Here is a 22,305-nt window from a genome sequence, read left to right on the forward strand (position 1 = left end):
GCACCTCTCTTGTGGATTTGTATATACTAGAAGAGAAATGCAGTTAATGAGTTTAGTGGTTTAGTACAGTCCCTGGGACAGAACAAGTTATGTACACAGTTCAAATCTGAAGCAGCCACATTCTGGGCTCCTGGCTGGCCTGGTCAGCAGAGACTCTTGATCTCAGGGTCATGAGTTCAAGCCCCACATTGGATATAGAGCCTACTTAAAAAACAACAACAACAACAACAACAACAACAAGGTGTAGCCCCATTCCTAAGGCTAGAATAGATGTATAGGGATCTCCCTATATGTGCTTATAGGATAGCCCTGAACTGATAGCACTGAATTCTTTTATCCTGGAAAGTGAGAATAGATAGGTCCAGGGATCTCTTGCTCTCCATTCCCCTTTCTCCTATCACAAATTGACCACAGTAAAAAATTTGAAGGTCATTGCTTATGGCAGATTGAACCTTAGACCTTGGACACTAAGCTGCTGCCCAGGGTGTCTATATGGAATTCAGCATATAAAGCACTGAGTTTGGAGTTTGAACTTCTTACCCTAAATCTGCCATCATCTTGCTGTGTGACTTTGAACAGATTGATTCTTCTCACCTGAGAATTTCTAAGTCCCATCCAGCTTTAGGATTCCAGGATCCTTTTCTGATATCTAGGATTCTGGTTTTGATTTCCAGGATTAAACAGATGTGGCTACGGGGAACTTATGTCCTTAGAAAGCTGCTGGTTAGTCTGGTTTTGGTGTTTGGTCTGCTTGGGAAAGCAGAGTGCTGTTTAAGCATTGCAGGTTCTGGATCAGAAAGGCAGGTTCAAATTTTGACTCAGACACTTCTTAGGCATATTACTTAACTTATCCGAGCCTCAATTTCCTTATTATGTAAATATGGGGTTAATAATAGTACTTACCTTAAAAGTAACACGCTTTTTGATCCTTCATTTTGCAAATATTTGTTGAGCATTCACTGTGAGCCAGACGCTGTGCTAGGTACTGGAATACAATTATGAGAAATAACAGATGGACTTATAGTCTCGCATGGAACACAGACAATGCCACAATCTAAGCTAGAAAATATAAAATCGCAACTGTGACAAGTGTGGCTAAGATTTGCAAAATGGTGTTGTAAGACTCTATAACACAGGGATCTTTTGTGATAATGAATTTCAGGTAAGGTTTTCTTGGGAAGGGGATGTTTGCATTGAGCACTTAAGGGTGAAGAGAAAAAGATATGACTTCTTTGAAAGACCGAGGTATTTGATTTTAGAGCTTCCACATGACATTAGTGAAGCTTACATTCTAGAACTACAAAGTGGACTCAACCCTCTTGAAAGGGAGACCTGGAGGAGAGCTGGGAAGGGAAGAGATTAAAGCTACTTTCTTTAGGAGTCACATGCTCCCAGAGTCAGGGTCAGACAAAGTTAGTAACTGTGGTTAGGGGAGAGGGGTAGGGAGAGATGATTTCCCTGTGAAGGTCCCAACCTCTAGGGCATCTCTCCTTCAGCATATCTCGGTCAAAATCCATGAAGTTTTCATGAACTATTTCAATTCACTGACTTCTCTCAACTCCTATACTATTTAGGGCCCTATATAATTTATCAATTGCTGATTAAGGTTCCAATAAAACAAACAGATAAAATAGAATTTATTAGAAGGAATTTATAAGTTCAATTTTTACTTATTTTAAGATCAGTAAATGAGAAAAATGAGGCTGTTCTAATAATGTGAAAGGAAGAAGGAAAGAAAGAAAGAAAGAAAGAAAGAAAGAAAGAAAGAAAGAGGAAGGAAGGAAAGAAGGAAGGAAGGAAGGAAGAGAGTGAGGGAGGGAGGAAATCAGGAGTTCTGTTGGCCTTGGAAACCAACTTGTTTCTTTATTTTGTTTTGACTATAAAAGAACTCCAAAATACTAACTGATTCAGTAGTTGCAAATAATAACAGTTTTAGCTTGCAATGATGGGATATTCTTTAATTAATCAAAGAGGAAAGAAGAAAGAACATTTATTCTAAGACCTGCACAAAAATGAGCTAGTCCAGAGAACAAGCTGGCTTCCTGTGTGTGTGTGTGTGTGTGTGTGTGTGCGCGTGTGCGTGCAAATATATACACCAGCTCAAATATTTTATGAATACTATATTATCTGCTTGATTATATATTTTTATTCCTTAAAACAACCCTATAAAGTAATTATTATTATCATCCCCATTGACTGTACAAGAAAATTAAGGCTCAGAGAGATTTCATTTCTGGAGACATGAAAGTCTAGATACACTAAAAAACCCATTTACTGAAAACAACTAAAACTTTGGGGTAAAATAATTGTAAGCCATCAATGATCTGGCAAGAAAGTAAAGAATCTACAGAGTAAAAGAAGAAACTAAGTAATTAAGCAGACTATTGAAGCTCACTGTCACCCTGAGGATGTCTTCTCATCTTAGTAAACTTAAGTTTGAGATTTTACAGACTTCCGGGGCTCAGGAGACAAAGCCTAAGTGTTCCAAGGTTCTTGTATGATTTGAGAAGAGGGTAAAAATATTGATTTATCATAGATTTCAATCATTTAAGCATGTGGAAGTTTTTGAAGATAATCATTAAAAGAATAATGATAGAGAACATATCTTCCAAACCAGTACCAGAAACAAATGGAATGAAAAAAAATTCAAATAATGCAAAAGAAGTCAAGAAAGGGGGGGGGGGGGAAGGAGAGATAGAAAGGATGAGACAAATGTAGTGTACAAATTACAATGTAGAAATTAATCCAAGTATTGTTTATTGCAATTACAATAAATATAAATGGATTAAGTACTACAGTAAAGGATTCATATATATATATATATATATATATATATATATATAATTTATTATCAAATTAGTTTCCATATAACACCCAGTGCTCATCCCAACAGGTGCCCTACTCAATGCCCATCACCCACTTTACCCTTTCCCCCACCCCCATCCACACTCAGTTTGTTCTCAGTATTGAACAGTCTCTTATGGTTTGCCTCCTTCCCTCTCTGTAACTTTTTGTCCTCCCTTCCCCTCCCCCCTGGTCTTCTGTTAAGTTTCTCAGGATCCACATATGAGTAAATACATATGGTATCTGTTAGGGTTATCAAACTAGATTAAAAAAACAATCCAGTTATATGTCATTTATTATTTATTTATTTATTTATATATAAAGATTTTATTTTTTTTAAAAAAGGGGGTTACACCTGGGTGGCTCAGTCAGTTGAACAACTGACTCTTTGATTTTGGCCCAGGTTAAGATCTCACAGTTTGTGGGACAGATTCCTACATTGGGCTCTGCGCTAACAGTGCAGAGCCTCCTTGGGATTCTCTCTCTCTCACTCTCTCTGTCCCTCCCCCCCAAAATAAATAAATAAACTTAAAAAAAATAAAAGAGACACACCCAAAACATAAAAATACAAACCAAGTGGAAAATAATATGCTAGATAGGCACTAAATAAAAAACTCTGTTGTAGCTATAGTAATAGTCAAAATGAAATCTAAGGCAAAAAAAACCCCAAACCCACAGTATGATTATAGATAAAGGGAGTCACTGCATAATGACTCAAATACAGAAAACAAAGTGAGGGTTGCTGGAGGGGAGGTGGGTGGGGGGATGGGATAAATGGGTGATGGGCATCAAGGAGGACATTTGTTGGCATAAACACTAGGTATTATATGTAAGCGATGAATCACTGGGTTCTACACTGTATGTTAACTAACTTGAATTTAAATAAATAAATTAAAAAGAAAGTTTAATCCATTAGTCAAACAATAATAGCAAAGAGAAAATATTCCTAATGACATAGCCCTCAAAAAAGTTACAAAGTTATAAGGAAAAACCAGAAAATCCACTATCATAGTGGGAAGTTTTAGCACAACAATTAATAAATTAAGCAGATGAAAGATTAGGAGAGTATAAGAAATTTGAAAAACACAAGTAATGAGCTTGGTCTGATGGTAAAATATAGACAATTGTACCTAAAAGTACAGAATACAACCATAATAAAAATATATTGTGTGATTTATAACATATATATATAAGTAAAATGTATGACACTAATAATATAAAGGCCAACAGTTGGGAAATACAAGTATACTATTGTAAGGTTCTTATACTCTATGTGAAGTGGTATGATATCAGTTGGAAATAGATTGTTATAAGTTAAAGATGTAAACTATACACCTTAAAGCAAGCACTAAAGTAACAAAGAAGAGTTACTGCCAACAGAGACAAAATAGAAGCAGAAAAATATTCCAATAATCCAAAACAAGACAGGAATGAGGAAAAAGGAAACACAGAAGAGATGGGGCAAAGAGGAAATAAACACTAAAATAATAGTTTAAGCCTAATTATATTAATAACCATATTAAATGTAAATGATGTAAATACTCCAATTAAAAGGCAGAGAACATCATATTGGATTAAAAAAAAACACGACTCAACTAAATGATGCTTAAAGAAATACACTTAACAGATAAATGCACATATGAGGTAAGAGCAAAAGGATGGAAAAAGACATACTGTGCTACCATTAATCAAGAGAATGCTGGAGTGGCCATATTGAGCAGATTTCAGAGCAAAGAATATTAACAGAGATGAAGGTTATTTCATAATAAGAAAGGGGTTAATTCATCAGGAGGGCATAAAAGTCTTAGACATTTATATACCTTAATTATAGAGCTTCAAAACACCTGAAGCAAAAACTGATGGAATTGCAAGGAGAAATAGAAAAACCCATAATCATAGTTGGAAACTTTAATACCCTTTTCTATATCCATTCCTTTTACGTGCACACAGACCATTTACCATGAAAGACCAAATTCTGGATCATAAAATGACTTCAATAAATTTAAAAGGATTCAAATCATATAAAGTATGTTTTGGGGGACACCTGTGTGGCTCAGTTGGTTAAGCTTCGAACTCTATCTTGGCTCAGGTCATGATCTCATGGTTGGTGGGATTGAGCCATGCATTGGGCTCTGTACCGACAGTGTGAAGCCTGCTTGGGATTCTCTCTCTCTCTCTCTCTCTCTCTCTCTCTCTCTTTGCCCTTCCCCTCTCTCAAAATGATAAAATATTTAAAAAATAAAGTATGCTTTCTGGCCATAATAGATTTAGTATGGAGTGCAATATTGGAAATCAGCAACAGAAATATATCTGGAAAATCATCAAATATTTGAAAACTAAACAACACACTTATAAATAATCCACGAGTCAAAAATAATACATGTATTAATAATTCAAAATTAGAAAGTATTTTGAACTGAATGAAAATGACAACACAACATATCAAAACCTGTGGAAGGCCACTAAAGTAATACTTAGAAGAAAATTTATAGCACTAACCACCTATATTAGAAATGAACAAAGGTCTCAAACTGATGACCTCAGATTCCACCTAGAAAAAGAAGACAAATTAAATCCAAAATAAGCAGAAGAAAGGAAATAATAAAGATTAGAACAAAAACCACTAAAATAGAAAACAATAAAAGAGAAAACCAGTGAAACCAAATGCTGGTTCTTTGAGAACGCCAATAAAATTGATAAACCTCTGGCCAGACTGGGAAAAAAGAGTAAAGACACAAGTTACCAACATTAGGAATGTAAAAGATAACATCACTACAAATTCTACAGATATCAAAAGGATAAAAAGGAAATATTATGAATAATTATGCCGATAAATTTGACAACTTACATGAAATGGGGAATTTCCTTAAAAGACACAAGTACCAAAACTAACATGAGAAAAGCATATAACATGAATATCCTTGTATCTATTAAAGAAGTTGAATTTGTAGTTAAAAACATTCCCACACAGTGTGGAGTTTCCTCAAAAAATTAAAAATAGAACTACCCTATGACCCAGTAATAGCACTGCTAGGAATTTACCCAAGGGATACAGGAGTGCTGACGCATAGGGGCACAGGTACCCCTATGTTTATAGCAGCACTTTCAACAATAGCCAAATTATGGAAAGAGCCTAAATGTCCATCAACTGATGAATAGATAAAGAAGATGGGGTTTATATATACGATGGAATACTACTTGGCAAAGAGAAAGAATGAAATTCTGCCATTTGCAACAACGTGGATGGTACTGGAGGGTATTAAGCTAAGTGAAATAAGTTGGGCAGAGAAAGACAGATATCATATGTTTTCACTCATATGTGGATCTTGAGAAACTTAACAGAAGATCATGGGGGAAGGGAAGGGAAAAAAATAATTACAAACAGAGAGGTAGGGAGGCCAACCATAAGAGACTCTTAAATACAGAGAACAAACTGAGGGTTGATGGAGGGGTGGGGGAGAGGGGAAAGTGGGTGATGGGCGTTGAGGAGGGCTGTTGTTGGGATGAGCACTGGGTGTTGTATGTAAGCCAACTGACAATAAATTATATTTAAAAACAAAAACAAAAACCTTTCCATAAAGGAAACTCCAGGCCCAGACAGCTTCACTGGTAAATTTTATCAAACATTTAATGAAGAAACACTACTTATTCTACATGGGCTCTCAGAACATGGAAGAGAAAGAAACATTTACCTATTCATTTTATAGGACCAGCATTATCCTGATAACAAAATCAGACAAAGACATTATAAGAAGAGAAAACCAAAGACCAATATCCCCCATGAATACAGATGCAAAAATTCTAAATAAAATTTTAGCAAATCAAATCCAACAGTACATTAGTAGGATGATACATGATGGCCAAAGTGGAGTTTATCCTAGGAATGCAAAGTTGATTTCACTTTCAAAAATCCATCAATGTAATTCATCGTATTAAAAAGTCTAATAAAGAAAACCCGTAAGATTTTCTTTAAAAAAATTTTTTTATGTTTGTTTAGTTTTGAGAGAGAGACAGACTGAGCATGAGCAGGAGAGGAGCACAGAGAAAGAGAGAGAGAGAGAGAGAGAGAGAGAGAGAGAGAGAGAGAGAGAGATACAGAATCCAAAGCAGGCTCCAGGCTCTGAGTTGTCAGCCCAGGGCCTGATGCAGGGCTCGAACTCACGAATTATGAGCTGAGGTCGGGTGCTTAACCAACTGAGCCACCCAGGATCCCCTATTTTATTTTATAAGTTTACTTATTTATTTTGAGAGAGAGAGAGGAGCGGAGGGGCAGAGAGAGAGAGAATCCCAAGAAGGCTTTGCACTGTCAGCAGTGAGCACAGAGCCCAACGCAGGGCTTGACCTCATGAACATAAGTTAACATTAAGAGTTGGACGCTTAACTGACTGAACCACCCAGTTGCCCTCTGAGCCAATTTTTTAAAAATGTTTATTTATTTATTTTTGAGAGAGAGAGAAAGAGAGCATAACAGGCTCTGAGCTGTCAGCACAGAGCCTGACGTGGGGGTCAAACTCACAAACCATGAGATCATGACCTGAGTCAAAGCTGGACGCTTCACCAACTGAGCCACCCAGACGCACCCACCATGAGCCAATTTAAAAAATAAGTGTTAATATATACACATCCCCCTGTTCTTTTTCCCTGGAGGACTCTGGCCTCTACACTCACCTATTACCCATTTCTTCTGCTCTTCAAGTAGGGCAAGAAGGAAACAAGTGTTTGGAGAGGAGGGGAATGAGAGGTGGTGGGTCAAGTGCGATCAAATGAAGAATCCTCCCTCTGTGGTGTGAGGAATGGAAAGGCAGGGAGCAGAGTGAGCAAGCCTCTCCATCTCTCTGAGCCTCAGCTATTAACTTGGGGGGGATGCAGACAAGAAAGGGAAGCATATCAGTCCCCATGAGGTAGATCATTCTTAGAATCAGAGCCCGAGAGTGGTCCAAGGCATTTAGAGATCATCCCCCCTAGTTCACTCTCTCTTTAAAGAGATGACACCTCACACCGTGGTGGCTGCCAGAGGGGAGGGAGGTGGGGGGATGGATGAAATAGGTGAAGGGGAGTAAGAGGCACAATCATCTTCCAGTTATAAAATAAATAAGACATGGGGATGTAATGTACAGAATAGGGAATACGGTCAATAATATTGCAACAACTAACACAGATAGTAACTCGACTTGTCTGCGGTGAGAGTTTTGTAATGTATGTAGATATCACATCACTATGTTGTACATCTGAAACTAATACAATTTTGTATGTCAATTATTCTTCAATAAAAATAAGTGGACAATGCCTGAACAACGAAGTCACCTGCCCAAGGGCCCACAGCAAGCAAGGGGCTGAGCCACGTGACTCCCAGCCTAGCTGTGACTCAATCTCCTCTGTTCTCTAATTAGGAATCTTGGAGCTGCCCACGGTGACACACTCCCACCCGTTCTTGTGGTCTCTAGGGATGGCCATACCAGGGAATGAGAGACACAAAGGACCGGCTGCACCTTAGAATCCCCCAGGGAGCTTTTTCAAAATTCCAATATCTGAAGCCTACCCCAGACCAATTCTATCAGGATCTCTGGGGGACGGGGCCTGAGTGTCAGTACTGGCTGAAAGGTCCCCTCGGTGATTCTAATGTGCAGCTGGGCTGTGAGCTACTGGCTAGGCAGCCCAGGGATTGCCCAGCTGCAGCTTCACGTCACATTTTCCCGTCACATTTTACTCCCCGCCCCCATCCTGACTCAGGGCTGTCCTTTCTTGTCATTCTTTGTGCTCTGCCTAGGATGAAAGAGCCAGGGAGGAGGCTAGCCTGGCCAAGAACACCTGCTCTGTCCCTGCACTTGCCCTGGAGTCGGGCACAACTCACCCTTCTCGACGCCTTCCTATGTGGAGCTGGTGCCCCATTGAAGCAGAAAATGCTGGTGCCCTCCCTTTCCCCCAGTCTGACCTGTCTTCTAAGACTTCCTGCCTCTTTAGCCTCTCATCCCTTCTCTACACCTCCAACCCTCGACGCCCTTTCCTTTCTCAGTCTTTCTTTATCAGAAGTTCCAAGCTCTTTTCTTGGTTCCCTTCCCTGCGTGCAGTTCTCCCTCCTGCATCAGTGGCTGAATTGAGTTGCTCTCTGGTGCTTTTCTTCAGGAAGGGGACGTGATTCTTTTCAGTAGATGACCTGGCTGTCCCAACCCCACGCCAGCAGGGAGCAGCTCCCCAGATGTCGGTCACTGCCAGTGTCACTGACTTCAGATGTCAAGAGAGGAGGCGTGGCCACCTCTCACCCTATAATACAGCCCATGTCCCCTTTTCTCTTCCTTCTCTACCCTGCCTGAGAAAATTCCTGATGAGAAAACTGCAGTGATAGCCCCACAAAGGACAGAATCTTCTCTTGAGGCCCTACTATGTGCCAGACATTAAGACTACAGAGATGAATAAAGCTGTCCTTTCCCTCAAGGAATTTATAGTCAAGTAAAAGGTAGAATTGTTTATGCTCAGGGGAGAAAGGAGGGTGAAAGTGTGGTGTGGGAAAAGAAAATTTTAGTACCTATCACGTGCCAGGAAAATACAATCTTCTTATATGATCACAAAATTCCATGTAGAAGATGCCATTCCCCCCCACCCCCCCCCCATTATATAGATAAGGCAATTGTGGCAAACAAGGTTAAACAACTTGCCAAGCTTACACAGCTATTAAGGGCCAAGATCAGGGTTTGGACCCACATCATTAGACTTCGGTTCCACTGTTTTCTAGAAGTCTGATGGTTATACCATACCCGATCCCAGCACCCTTCACCAGACTGAACCCTGGGGACAGCAGAAACCTCAGAGTTAGAGGCCTGGCTTCTTGTCCTGCCTCTGCTGCTAACTAGCTGTGTGACATTGGACAGTCACATCTCCTCTCTGGGCCTTGGGTTTCTTACACATAAAGTGAGGGAGGTAGAAGAGGTAATTTAGAGGATCTTTTTCAACTCTATGCTTTTCTTGATTCCATTTCCTTTCCCCAATCAGTTATGTATTCATTTTGCTTCCATCTTATAAGAAGGGTCACTGGAGCTCGGGGGTGGGGGTTGGGGGTCATGCCATCAATTTCTTGCTGGGTTGGAGCTGGAACCCACAGTCCAGCAGCTGGTACACTGCAGTGTTCATCAGTCAGGGCTGGGTGAGTGCAATTAGACTCCCCCGGGAGGCACTGAGAGTCCTGGCTGCAGGATTCCAGGAGCCAAGGCTATGCCCCTGCGCGGGCCACCAACAGCCACCACTTAGTCCATGAAATCAGGCTGAGGGGAGGAGAGGATGGCCCAGAACTAGTCACTGTGAAGCCTCCCCAGGCGTTTCACGCTTTTGAAAATGGCCCTGAGAGAGATGCTATCAGGAGGCGTATGTAATGGGTTTTGGAAATTGGCTAATTTTGTTGCAATCGTCTGGATGTTGCCCGATGCATGCTAAGTATCTAGGGCCAGCGTGGGCTTGTGAGTAGGGCCAAGGTGTCCAAGGCCTTCAGAGATATGTGGCACAGGGAGGGCAGTGTGGAATGGCTGGTCGTTCCTAGTTGCCTGAAAGATCCCAGGTGACCTCAGGTCATCAGGCTGGGTGTTGGGTCAGTGCCCTCTGCTGCTCCACAAGGCGTCATCCCTGCCTCCCTCCTCCCCGCCTCCCCCTTTCACATTGGCTCTCCCTCACCTTTCTCCGCAGGGCCTCCCTTCTCACCTTTGCCCATAGCCCCTGCCTCCCCCCTTCCCCCAGCCACCCCCAAGTGGAGTTCTCCCTAGCCACCCTCTCCCATGCCTTGGGTCAATGAACCATCAATACCCTGTACTGAGAAGGAACACAGAGCTCTTTGCACGCCTGATTCACCAAGAACTGCTCTTCCAGCCCCTCCCTGGGCCTCTGGCACGTTCTCTCCATCCTTTGGGCCCTGGCTTTCCTCCTCCAGAGACATTGTCATCCATCAGCTCTCTGCCTCACCGGTCACAGTTCCTTCTCTGGCTGTCTTCAGCTGGGTTGTTTATTTTCTTCCTTTCTCATCTTCCGACACCCTCTTCCTCCCCTCGTTCCTGGATTTGGGTTTTCTGTAGGTTCCTTATCAGGGTTGTCCTGCAGAATGGGGCAGAAGAGAGGCCCAAAGCAAGGCTCTCTTTGATCTTTGAGGAAACAGGGCTACAGCCTCCTGCAGTGATGCTGCTGAAAGGGTCCAAGATTTGGAACCAGGAGACTCAGTGTCAGAACTAATTCCGGGAGTTTTGGACAGGTTCATTACCCTCTCTAAGCCTCAGTCCTCTCATTTATGACATGGAGCTGTGGTGGCCAAGCGAGAAAATAACAGCTATCGTTTGCTGAGTGTATTTTGTATGTTTGGCTCCACGTTAGGCACTTGCGAATATGCTTGCATTTCAGTATGTTTCTGGAAGTGCTTTGTGCATTAGAAAGTGCTATGTGAATGCCAGTTACTATCAGGAAACCAGAAAGCCATAATGCTGGCTCTCCTTTGTACCCAGAAAGTGATTACATGGGCACTTTCGAACAGTTCTGTTAACAAAAATTTTATACATACATCATCTCATTGACGTTCACGTGACTACTCTGAAGTAGGTAAGCAGATATGATTAGCCCTGGTCTATGGATAAGGAGTCCCAGACTCAGAAATCGGAGCCCAGACAGCTCTGCCTGTTTTCTCCACTTGCCTCAGTACTGGGAAGTACACCTGTTCCACCTCACCTGATGGTCGGACGGGTGGGCAGTGTGGGAGTGTGCGTGCGGCATAGGCAGCATCTTGAAAGACGGAATGGAAGGCCAGGTGGGGAAGTTATCTGAAACAGTCCCAGTGGAGCTCTGAGAGCAGAAGAGTTTTCCCAGCTGGCTGGGGGGTCTCCACAGGGAAAGGGGCTTGGTGGGGAGAGGCCTCAGGATCAGAGTGTTGGCAAGCAGGCTGATAATGGACATAAGCCAGCAGGAAATGGGGCCACCTAAGAAAAGGCATGGTGTGTCACATGAACGAACTTTCGAACACGGGGTCTAAGCCTGAGAGCCTAGCAAGGATTTGTTCTTACTCTCTGCTAACCCCAGGCCAGATCACCTTCCAAACCAAACCACACCTGGTATCCTCAGGCCACAGGGCCAGACTCTGTCCGGGAGCCTGTGTGTGACCCTGTAGCCCCTTCCAGGGAGCTAGCGTAATTATCCAAGCCTCGGCTAATTCTTTGCCTCCAGCCACCAAAGGCCACTGCTCATTCCTACACGGGCTGAGTCATGGTGCCAGCCTGTGCACATGGACCAGGGCTCCCTCAGAAGTACGAAGAGCGATCAGGGTTGTTGCTGACCCCTTCAGAAAGGCTCCAGTCCCCCCATCCCCAATAGCTCACTGCATGGGCAGATTCCTTTGAAAACTACAGCCAGGGAAATCTACCAGGCCCCAGGATTTATAGCTCTTTCTGCCAGCTAGACTCTTCATTACTCTCAGCCCCACTGCACTCTGAGCTTCCCCTTCTGACCTCCCATAGCCCCTCTCCCTCCAAAATTTCCCCTGGGCTCCTGGGTTCTCCCTCCCCCTCACCTCCATGGCCTGATGCACTATGACTCTTCCCTAAGGGGCACAGCTTCCCTTTGGGCCATCTTAGGTGGAAACTACCGTTCTCTCTCAGCGCTTGGGCTCAGGAGATGGGATGGTGGCCTGAGTTCAACAAACCACTGAACACCACCCTCTCTCCTGAAAACCAGCTCCGGTGGGTTCCTGCCACCTGCTTTCCTCGGCTTTGACGCTATCATGGCTCCACCTCATTCATGGAATGACATCACATTTACATGGACTACCTCCTCAAGACCTTGGTTTTTCCATTGTAGTCCCCCCTCCCCCAACTCCAGAGCCACCTCCTGAACCTAGTCATCTTGGAACTGCCCCTACCTCTGTAATGTTAAATATCAATGTCCTACGGGCTGGCCACGATCCCATTCCCTTTGTGCTCTCCACAGCCTTTCCTGCAACTGTCTTGTGGTATCATTGCTCCTCTGATTCCTTGGCCTTTAATTTTCTCCCTGTATCAACCCCTTGCATTTATCCCTCCAGCCTGGAACCCCTATTCTATTTCTTCTAACAGCCTCACGTCCATTGCCCCCTTATCTTTTCATGACACTCTTTTGGCAAAGCCCCAGCCCAAAGTTAATTCAATTATTTGCCTTCTCTGCACTTTCTCTGCACTATCTAGGGTACTGGGTGTTGTGGGGAAAAAAAAAAAATCACACAGCTGCAGACTGAGGGGACTATACAATTATAGCCTCTATCACAAGTGTGCCTTCAAAGTGGCCCAGAATTTTCTTCCCTGCCTTTGTCTGCTCTCTCCCTAGAGCCCAACATCAGCTATTTCGGACCTTCTCATTCTCAAGATACCACCTTTCCCAACATGTCCCCCCCACCTCCCCAAACACACACATTCTCCATAGATAACTTTAGGAGAAAGTAAGAGTCATTTGGCAGAAATCCTGTCAACATCCTGCCTTCAAACAGATTTTATCCTTTCCTTTTTCGCTCTCTGGTCACAAGAGGAGAGATAGGGGTCCAGATGTCTCTCCTAAGAATTTAGGCTAATCCCTTCAAGTGCTTTGGACCCTCTCCCTGACCACCTCCTAGAAAATCTCATTTAATTGATTTTCCATGCATTTCTCCCTAAGTTTACAGTTCCTCCTCTCTACTCGCTTCTCATTAGCATTTAAACATGTTTGGGATTCACTCTTTAAAAAACAAAACAAAACAAAACAAATCCTCTCCCTTAACCCCATATCCTTATTTCAATCCCTGTATTCATTATCTATTGCTCATGCAACAAATTTCCCCCAACATTTGGAAGCTTAGAATAACAAACATAAAGTAATAAACATTTATCATTTCTGATACACAGTTTCTGAGGGTCAGGAATGGGATCAGCTAAGCAAGATGGCTCACGTCTCTCATGCGGCCGTAGTCAAGATGGGGCAGCAATTATCTGAAGGTCTGACCTGGGCTAGAGGATCTGCTTCCACCATGCTTCAGTCATATGGCTCTTGGCAGGTGGCTTCCACTCCTCATGACAAGGCAGCTAGCTTCCCCAAAGCGAGTGCTCTGAGAGGAAGCAGCTGAACAGGAAGCTACAAAGTATTTTGTACTCTACTCTTGGAAGTGACATTCTATCACTTCTGCTGTATTCTACTGGTCCCACAGACCACCCTGGTGTCGTGTGGGAGGGGACTGACAAGGGTGAAACTACTAGGAGGTGGGGTCACTGGAGGCCATCCTGGAGGCTGGCTACCACACCCCACTTCACAGCAGACCAATTCAAAGAGTTGTGCCTATTGCTTGTGTCCACCCTGTGCTCTCCCCTCTTCACTTAGACTGTTCTTACTGAGTCCCCAGTGACTTCCTTAGTCTGAAATCTAATGGCTTCTTCTCAGCCCTTATCTTAGGAAGGCTCTGGAACATTGCACCATGTTGAGCCCTCCTTCCTTCACACTTTCTTTTTTGGCTCCTGTCATATCACAAGGTCCTGATTCCCTTTACCTTTTGGCTTCTCCTTGGTTGTATTCACATACTTCTCTTCACCTATCCACCCATCCCTTAGGGTTGCTTCACCTCAGGGCTCTGCCGGGGATCCCTGCTTTGAATAGCATCTGGCCTCTGTCAACCTCATCTCCCACACTCCCCGTACCCCTGCATTCTCCTTGCCAACCCTACAGAAAGTCCCATGGTCCCCGCCCTCTTCCCACTCCCATCGATTTAGATCAGCACATCTGGGCTACTCTTTGTCCAGTTTTGGATCCCTCAACCAAAGGAAGTGGGGAGAGGCCTGAAGGGTAAAGGGTAAAGCCATAAATTAACATGGGGGGGGCAAGTGAAATTCACCAACCACAGATGGAGAAGCGTGAGGGGTGATCCGATTACTGTTTTTAAGTCTGCAGAGGCCTCTTGTCTTGAGAAATATGACCAATAGCTCTGTCTTCCCCATGGACCAAATAAGAACAGGCTCAGTTTTCATAATGACAGAAATGACAGATCCAGGTTGGAGACAGAGAAACGTTAAATGCCAGGAATTAGCTAGAGCAATGTGGAGTCTGATCAGCAGATTTTTTTTTTAAGTAGGTTAGGATTTTGCACATCCAGGATGATTCCTGCATAGACCAAGCTGAGGGTGGGCAGGTGGTGGATTGGGTAACCTGCCACACCCCAGGATCTCTACTTTCCGTGGCTGAATGAGAGGCAAGTCCAAGTGGAGCTGAACGCAGAAGCCATATCCTGTCCATTTCCAGCAATGGAGTATGATTGCGGCAGCCCCTGGGCTACAGGACAGGTTCGTTCTGGCCTGCAGACTAGATACTGCCACTTGGTTGTAGCAGTCCTTGAAAGAGGCCAGAGGCTGGCGTTCTAGGCAGGCAGGAGTGGAGTAAGGATGGGTATGGGTTGGTATTTAGGAGAGGAGCACCATCAGGGAGAGTAACCTCGGCTAAGGAGCTGGTTGGAGCATCGCCTCCTTCAGGAAGCCCTCTCTGCTACCCCCAGGCTGGCTTAGGGTTCCTCTTCTGTGCTCCACAATGCCCTGTGCTGCCTTGGTCCTTAAATGAACCCTGTGGTACTGAGATGGACTAAGCATTTGTCTCTCTTTTTTCATCAAACTGTGAGCTCCTTGATGGCAAGAGTTGTTTTGTTGCTGTCTGTCTCTGGGACCTGGCACAGAGAATAGATAGAGAAGCGCTGGGTAGACCAGTCTTGACTTATTGATCTAGGGGACAAAGGCCTTGGGGGACTTTGAACTACATCCAAATGTGTTCCCCCCAAAGGTGACTTCAATATAGCTCAGGAGAAAACCCTGTCTTTTTGGAACCCTCTTCCAATGGGACAATTGAAGAGATGACCCAGAGAGATCTGGGTTCTTGTCCTGTTCAGTCACATGTATGACTGATTATCACATGACTATCCTTTCCCCATGCCTCAGTTTCCTTATCTGTCAGATGGGGGTGATGACCCCACAGTTTCACAGAGGTGACTTGAAAATCAAATGAGATCATGGGTGTGCAGGCGGTAAAAACATCTAGAGAAAGGTCTTTAAGACTTATACAGAGGTAAGAAGTTATTAATAGCCTCATTATTATTCTTACCCAGAATGCCCATGGAAAAGCAGCATGTGGCAGTCCCAGCCCCCGCACCCCACCCTCCCAGACTATTTCTGTCCCTGGAAAGCAGGTTCTTGGAGTGGTAGTCCCCGCTTTGTCACTGTGGGCGGAAGGAGGTGAATGTCAGGCAGGGCTGTCCCCCTTCCGCCCCAGCTCTCCAGCCTGACCCTCCTTGGGCGTTGCCAAACCCTTTGATTTAGAGAGTATGGCTGACACTGGCACACCAGCCACCTGGAGGGTTGTGGGTGGCGTCTCTGTCACTTCATTTGATGCTGTGGTGGTGTTGGTGAGGTGCCGAGGTAACACCCCATTCAGGCTCAGGTGCAAGGGGAGGCAGTTTCATTCTCCTTCTGCACTTCCGGGGAAGGGTGAGTGACTCAAGGTGGCTCATCCTATCTGTCTTCCTGCTTTTCTCCCCATGGGTCCTCCACCGCCTACAGCGCACCGTGCCTGGAGAGTGGAGAGCTTCAGCTGGGAGTGGGGACAAATCCAGGTTTCTCTCCTCCCCCACACCACTCCCTTCCCTGCCCTGCAAGCGTGATGCTTGTGCACATCAGCTGGCCTAGTACTAGGGAGCAGCAGAGAAGCAGGTGGCCTGAAGACAGATGGGTGGGGTCTGCTGGTGACCTCACCCTCCACAAAGTTCTGGAGGCCATATCCAGGTTCTGCCGGCCAGCAGAATCCCTCGGGACGGAAGCCCGGTGGGCTCTCAGCAGAGGGCCTGACCTCCCCAACCTTGGGCCTCATCTCTCCACTTCCCCTGACCCCAATGCTAACCTGTGAACACAGCGGGAGGACAGAACAGAGCTGTGGAAGTGGGGGCTTCACTGGATGTGGCAATAACCAAAGCCCCAGGGTCAGCAAAGCAGTGGGGCCCGAGGAGAGAAAGCCAGGAGAATATACGTGAGGCCCAGGGAAGGCTGGCATCTGGAGCGAGATGTGAGGCTCAGGCTCCACCTGCCCTGTCCAGGGTTCAGTCCGCAGGAGGAGGAAGGCCAGCAACACTCATTGCCAGTCTCATGGGAATGGGCCACTGTCAGAGAAAACACACTCCGGCTGCTCGAGGAGGTCTCCTAACTCTGCTTGGCTACCCCTCCCCACTCGGCCAGCCAGGTCTGCTCACTGCTGACTTAAAACGCTGCCCTCAATTCTATCTTTAGCTCTGGCTGCTGGGAGCCTGAGTGACAGGCAGGGTGGGGGCTTGTGCTGGGGTGGGAAAAATTTGCTCAGGTTTGCTGAGAAGGTGGCACTGATGGTAAGGAGCAGGGCCCACGGCGTGCTGCGTCTGTGGCCAGCGCGGCGGTGGGCACGGAGCTCCACCGATAGTGGCAGAATGGGGGGTGGTGGCGAATGCACCCAAGCACGGATGAAGCAGAGGCCCCCAGAGGAGAGGATGCGAGCGGGTCCACTCGGTCCATAGATCAAGTCACGGGCCCCGCAGGAACTCTGCACGATCTTGGAAAAGGCACTTCCCTTCCTAGTCTCAGTTTCTTCATTTGGAAAAAGGGACCAGATAAGCAGTTTTCAGCCACCTTCATGGACCCCCACTACTACGTCGACCACTGCTTCGCAGCCCTCCATCCCACCCCCATAAAGAAGGTGCTGCCACCGGGCTTGATTTGGAAGGAAGGGAAGTGACGGATTGACAGAGCTCTCCTACCCCTTCTATCAGGGTTGAGTCGTTTTTATCAATTCTGGATATTGAACTTCCTGAAAGGACGCCTCTCAGACAAAGGGCAGCTCAGTTCCTCAAGCGCATGCAGACTTGAGGAGCCGGAATGAAATTGCTTCTTGCAGCAGGTGGCAAGAATAGCCCCTCAACAGTCTCTTATCAGGACTGATATAAAAATCCCCTATCTGAGCAATAAAACCCTGGGCAAGCGCCCATCCAGCCAGTTGTCTTTTCCAATAGGAGAAAGTGAAGTGCCCAACAAAGGACGGGGAGGGGTCGAGGGGAGGCCCTTGTAGGGCTGTAGGAGGTAGATCGGGAGGGGCTGACCAGAAGATGATCCAACCCCCAGGTGGGCCTAGCGGAGAAGCAAGGTGATGTGCAGCTGGTAAGGAGCCTTGAGGCAGGGAGAGCTCAGAGACGAAGTGGAGTCAGGATCCCTCTGTCCTGTCTGTCCTCAGGTAGGAGGGCACAGCAGGCCTTTGTTGGAGGTCCTAAGGGAGATCTAGGAGCCTAGCGTCCTGGGACCTGGATGCCAGCGTGGGGTGCTCACCCAGTGGAGCCCAGGGAACAAGGTCATTGGCAAGTCAGGAAGGCCCTCTGTGGAGAGGGAAGTCCGGCCCACCGAACTTCTCATTCTTCCTCTTGGGCTGTCTTATGAGTGGAAGAGGGTATGACTGGGACCTTGGACAAGTTACTTTAACCATTATGGACCTCCATTCCCTTTCTTATTATATGGAGATAACCTTTGACCCTGCCTACACCACAGAGGTGTTGTGATCAAACCAGATTACAGATGTGAAAGTCTTCCTTTTTAATTATGAAAACTGCTTTAGAGGTATTTTTCTACGGCCAGAGGGCTGGGGTCTAGCTAACAGGTCCCTGCTTCTTCTGGGTTCTTCTTCCTCCTGCTCTTGCCAATGAAGCCTCCTTCGAGCTTCCTTCCTTCCCAAAGGCAACTTCCTCCCACACCCTATCTTTCCCAGCCTTTACCCCGGTCCAGCTTCTGGTGCTGAGCTCCCAATAAGGAGAAATCCCTGATTGAATTCCTTGCTCCAGTCTCCCAGCTCCAGCTCATCCCACACACTTCGGCTGGAATCTTTATCCCTCTCTGCTTGGAGGCCTGCTGTGTGTTGAGGTGTGAGTCCCACATCAAGCCCAAGTTACTCATCAAGGACTGGCACAGGCCCACCTGCTTCTCACTGACCCGGCCACCCCAGGCGCCAACCCTGCCAGGGCCCCTCTGTAAGCAATCGGCTTTCTACTTCCTCTGGCCTCCACGGCCTCCAAGCTACCCCTCCCCTCCACCCGAAATGCACTCTCCTTTCTCTCTTCTAAATCAAGAAAATATCCTCTGAATACTTGGCCGGATATCCCCCTGCCAGGGAACCTTCCCCAAATAGCTTCACTGAAATCTTGACCTCCCTTCTATTTCTAGACTAAAACAGGATTGGAATCCCTGTAGCATGTGTACATGTGAGGTGTGTGTCTGTGGGTTCCGGTAAGTCCCCTGAGAGCCATCCTTCCCAGAGGGACTGTAGCCATTGGTTCCCCGAGGCGGGATGGGTACAGGTCACTGACTGACTGGCAGACTCATCATGTAGGAACACGACCAGGTCAGGTTTGGTGCTGGGGAAGATGGCAGGACAGCATCAGGTGCAGAGGCCAAGGTTAGTTTTATGACAGTGAGACTTCCCAGAGCCTTTTCACTGAAATGTGGCCACAGGGCATCCTTTTCCTATTCTTGTTCTTGTTCTTGTTCTTCTTCTTTTTTTTAAGTTTATTTATTTTGAGAGAGAGAGTATGAGCAGGGGAAGGGCAGAAAGAGGGAGAGAGAGAGAATCCCAAGCACACTCCACACTCAGTGTGGAACCTGACGCGGGGCTCAATCTTATGACTGTGAGATCACCACCTGAGTTGATATCAAGAGTCAGCCACTTAACCTACTGAGCCGCCCAGGCGCCCCTAGATCTGGCAATTTAACCCAGGGGAACCTTTAGGTGCTTTCCAACCCTGTAATTTCTTTCCAAGCCTGCAATTGTTCTGGTTGGAAAATTAAAATCCCTCTCTGCCAGCAATTAATTTACCAAAATAAACAAGAATTCTGTTTTTCGTGACAAAGACAGTCCCTGAATGGCAATCTTAGGGCCTCCGGATTGCAATTTCAAGTGGGTACAGCCAGAGCGGTTACAGTTTGCAGGTGATTTATCATGGAGCTTATGAGAAAAGGAGAAAATGCAGTCAAGAGGCAGTGGAGAAGAGTGTTGCCCCGTTCTTGTCCTCATCTCTAACTTCTCTGGCAACAAGTCTCATGCCCTTGACTCTCCCTCCACCCTACTTTTTTTTTTTTTTTTAAACACAGATGATTCTTGTTTTTCCATTCTGTCCTATTTGGCTTATTTCCAGCCCTTTCCTGACAAGGCTGCAGCCTGGCCTGCTCCTTCCAAACCACATCACTGCCTGCTGGCACCTCCAAACATTCCTCATTCAGGACTCTTGTCTTGCTACCTTTTGCCAGTGGGTCTGGTCCTTTCATTAGACTGCTGGTTCTGGGCTAGTTGATCTGATACGTTCTAGAAACAGTATCCAGACTGCAGAGATGCAACCTCGCTCTTTCCCCTTCCCTGAAAACCAAATGAATAGGCTCAGCTGCATTAGAAAGCGTGGGGGCAGCCACGGATCCGAGAGAGTCAGAGCTCCTGAGCAGCTGGGAAGAATTTGCTCAGGTAGGCAGAGTCAGGGGTTTGGGGGTGGAGGCTCTGAGTGGCACCAGCCAGGGACCATTAGAAATGATGTCGGGGGAGTTAAAAAGCAGCGATTAAGTCTGAGAACACTGTCTCCTTCATCTCAGCCCCTGCTGAGAACCAATCCCAATAATCACCCGCTAGGATCACCAGTGGTTGCTCCCCAGGCTCAGCACACTCCTTTGTTAGGTAGATTAGGAGGGAAGAGAAAGGACCCACCAGCCTTCTTCAGACACGGGCTCTTCCCACTTCCTGCTTCCTACCGTCTACCTTTGAGAATTTTGTTCTTCAGGGTTTTCCATCTACTCTCGTCCCGAAGATTCCCTGGGCCGGACACTGGGCAAGTATTCACCATGCATGGTTTCAAGATGCCAAGTGTTAAAAACAGGCACAGCCCTGTCTTCAAGGAGCTCCCGGTTTCTCCTGGAGTCAAAGCAAACACAGATGATAATGGAAACACGCAGACTAATTTCTTTATGAGCAATGCAGGAAGTTAAATTCTCTTTGTACTTTCTGCTTTTCATCTCTGTCTTGCTACCTCCCCATTGGCTCCCCCACTATTCCATCGTGGAAGAGCTTAGACACAACACCCCACAGAGCCTCTTTATCTAGATCCTCTCCAGAGAGACACAGAAGTGGCCCCAACTCTCTCTGGAGGAGTGGGTAGGCAGAGCAATCTTGATAATAAAATCCAATGACCAACTTACAGACTGCACTGAGAGTAAGTTGTTTGCTACGGATGCAGTTCAACACTTAACGTCTATTTATGTTTGAGAGTGAGTGCGAGCGGGGGAGGGGCAGAGGGAGAGGGGGGCAGAGGGCCTGAAGCAGGCTCTGTGCTGACAGCAGAGAGCCCCGGATGTGGGGCTCAGAGTCACAAACCGTGAGATCATGACCTGAGCTGAAGCTTAACCGACTGAGCCACCCAGGGGCCCCTCAGTTCAACACTTAATGTACAACTGTAGGGCACTGTGCTTGGTGCTTTGCAGGAGTGGTAAGCGGTACAAAAGCACGACAAAAATCTTCTAAAGAGTATACCCTCCATGCATTTGTGATATCGGATTTATCAAACTTCAATCATACAGAATCCTGTGGAATATAGTTCTTTGAGGTATTAATGCTTCTCAGACTCTTTCACGGAAAGATCACTAAAGTCATTAATGTCTTTCAAATCTCATGTGTTTTTATAATCACATGAAATTTATATTCTACTCTATATCAGTATTGGTTTCAATATAAAATGATTCTCTTCTCCCCCAATCCCGCAATTATCAAAGTCTAGTTATAACTGAAGAAGTAGGAAAATGAGACAGTAATCCTGTCTTTTGTAGCCCAGCACCCAAAGTACACAAGTACTGAGAATCAAAGTAGTAGATATTTAATTCTCCCTCCTTCCCAGGCCACCTGCTAGGTCTGACCTTGCCAGGTGGCTCCAATCTTTCCATTTTTCCTCCCTTGGCTCCCCACTTCTACAAGCTTGGAGATCCTCTTAGTTCTGGGACATCTCTTCTTTTTACGTCTTTCTCAGGGGAGGCTCTCCATTTGGTTCTGGCCCCTGTATTTGCTATTTGTTTTTGGTTTTGGACACACAACCAAATTTAGGCCCAAGGCAAACACATAGTGGCCAAAAAAATCATTTACCGTTCCGTTAGCTAATTCATATAAAAAATATTTATTGGCCACCTGCTCCTTGGACTGAGAGCTGTTTTAGACACTGGGAATACAGTGATGAGCAAAATGGAAAATGTTCCCTCCCCCAGAGGGACAGACATTTAATCAAAGAATCGTTACAGTATGTAACTCTGAACTGTGCCATGAGGGGAGAGGACAGGGGGCTCTGAGGATGTAGACCAAAGCACTTGATCGGATCAGGGGGAGGTGGTCAGGGAGGGCTTCCCTGCGGCAGAAATGTGAAGGATGAGTAGGGGTTAACTAAAT

At 45.7% G+C, this 22,305-nt stretch overlaps 1 protein-coding gene across 2 annotated transcripts in view; it reads right to left on the bottom strand.

Annotated features, from left to right (window-relative positions):
- The window catches only part of SYNDIG1L (synapse differentiation inducing 1 like), a 45,046-nt gene extending 31,172 nt beyond the window's left edge, over nucleotides 1-13,874 (bottom strand). For both annotated transcript variants that reach the window (XM_032593412.1, XM_032593413.1), the window contains exons 1-2: nucleotides 13,810-13,874; nucleotides 904-985 (exon numbers count right to left, since the gene is read on the bottom strand). The gene's annotated coding sequence lies outside the window, so the exon portion shown is untranslated. The remainder of the gene's footprint in view (nucleotides 1-903; nucleotides 986-13,809) is intronic.
- Nucleotides 13,875-22,305: the final 8,431 nt, after the last annotated feature.

This window comes from Lynx canadensis, chromosome B3 (assembly GCF_007474595.2).
Source record: "Lynx canadensis isolate LIC74 chromosome B3, mLynCan4.pri.v2, whole genome shotgun sequence".
NCBI classification, from domain to species: Eukaryota; Metazoa; Chordata; class Mammalia; order Carnivora; family Felidae; genus Lynx; species Lynx canadensis.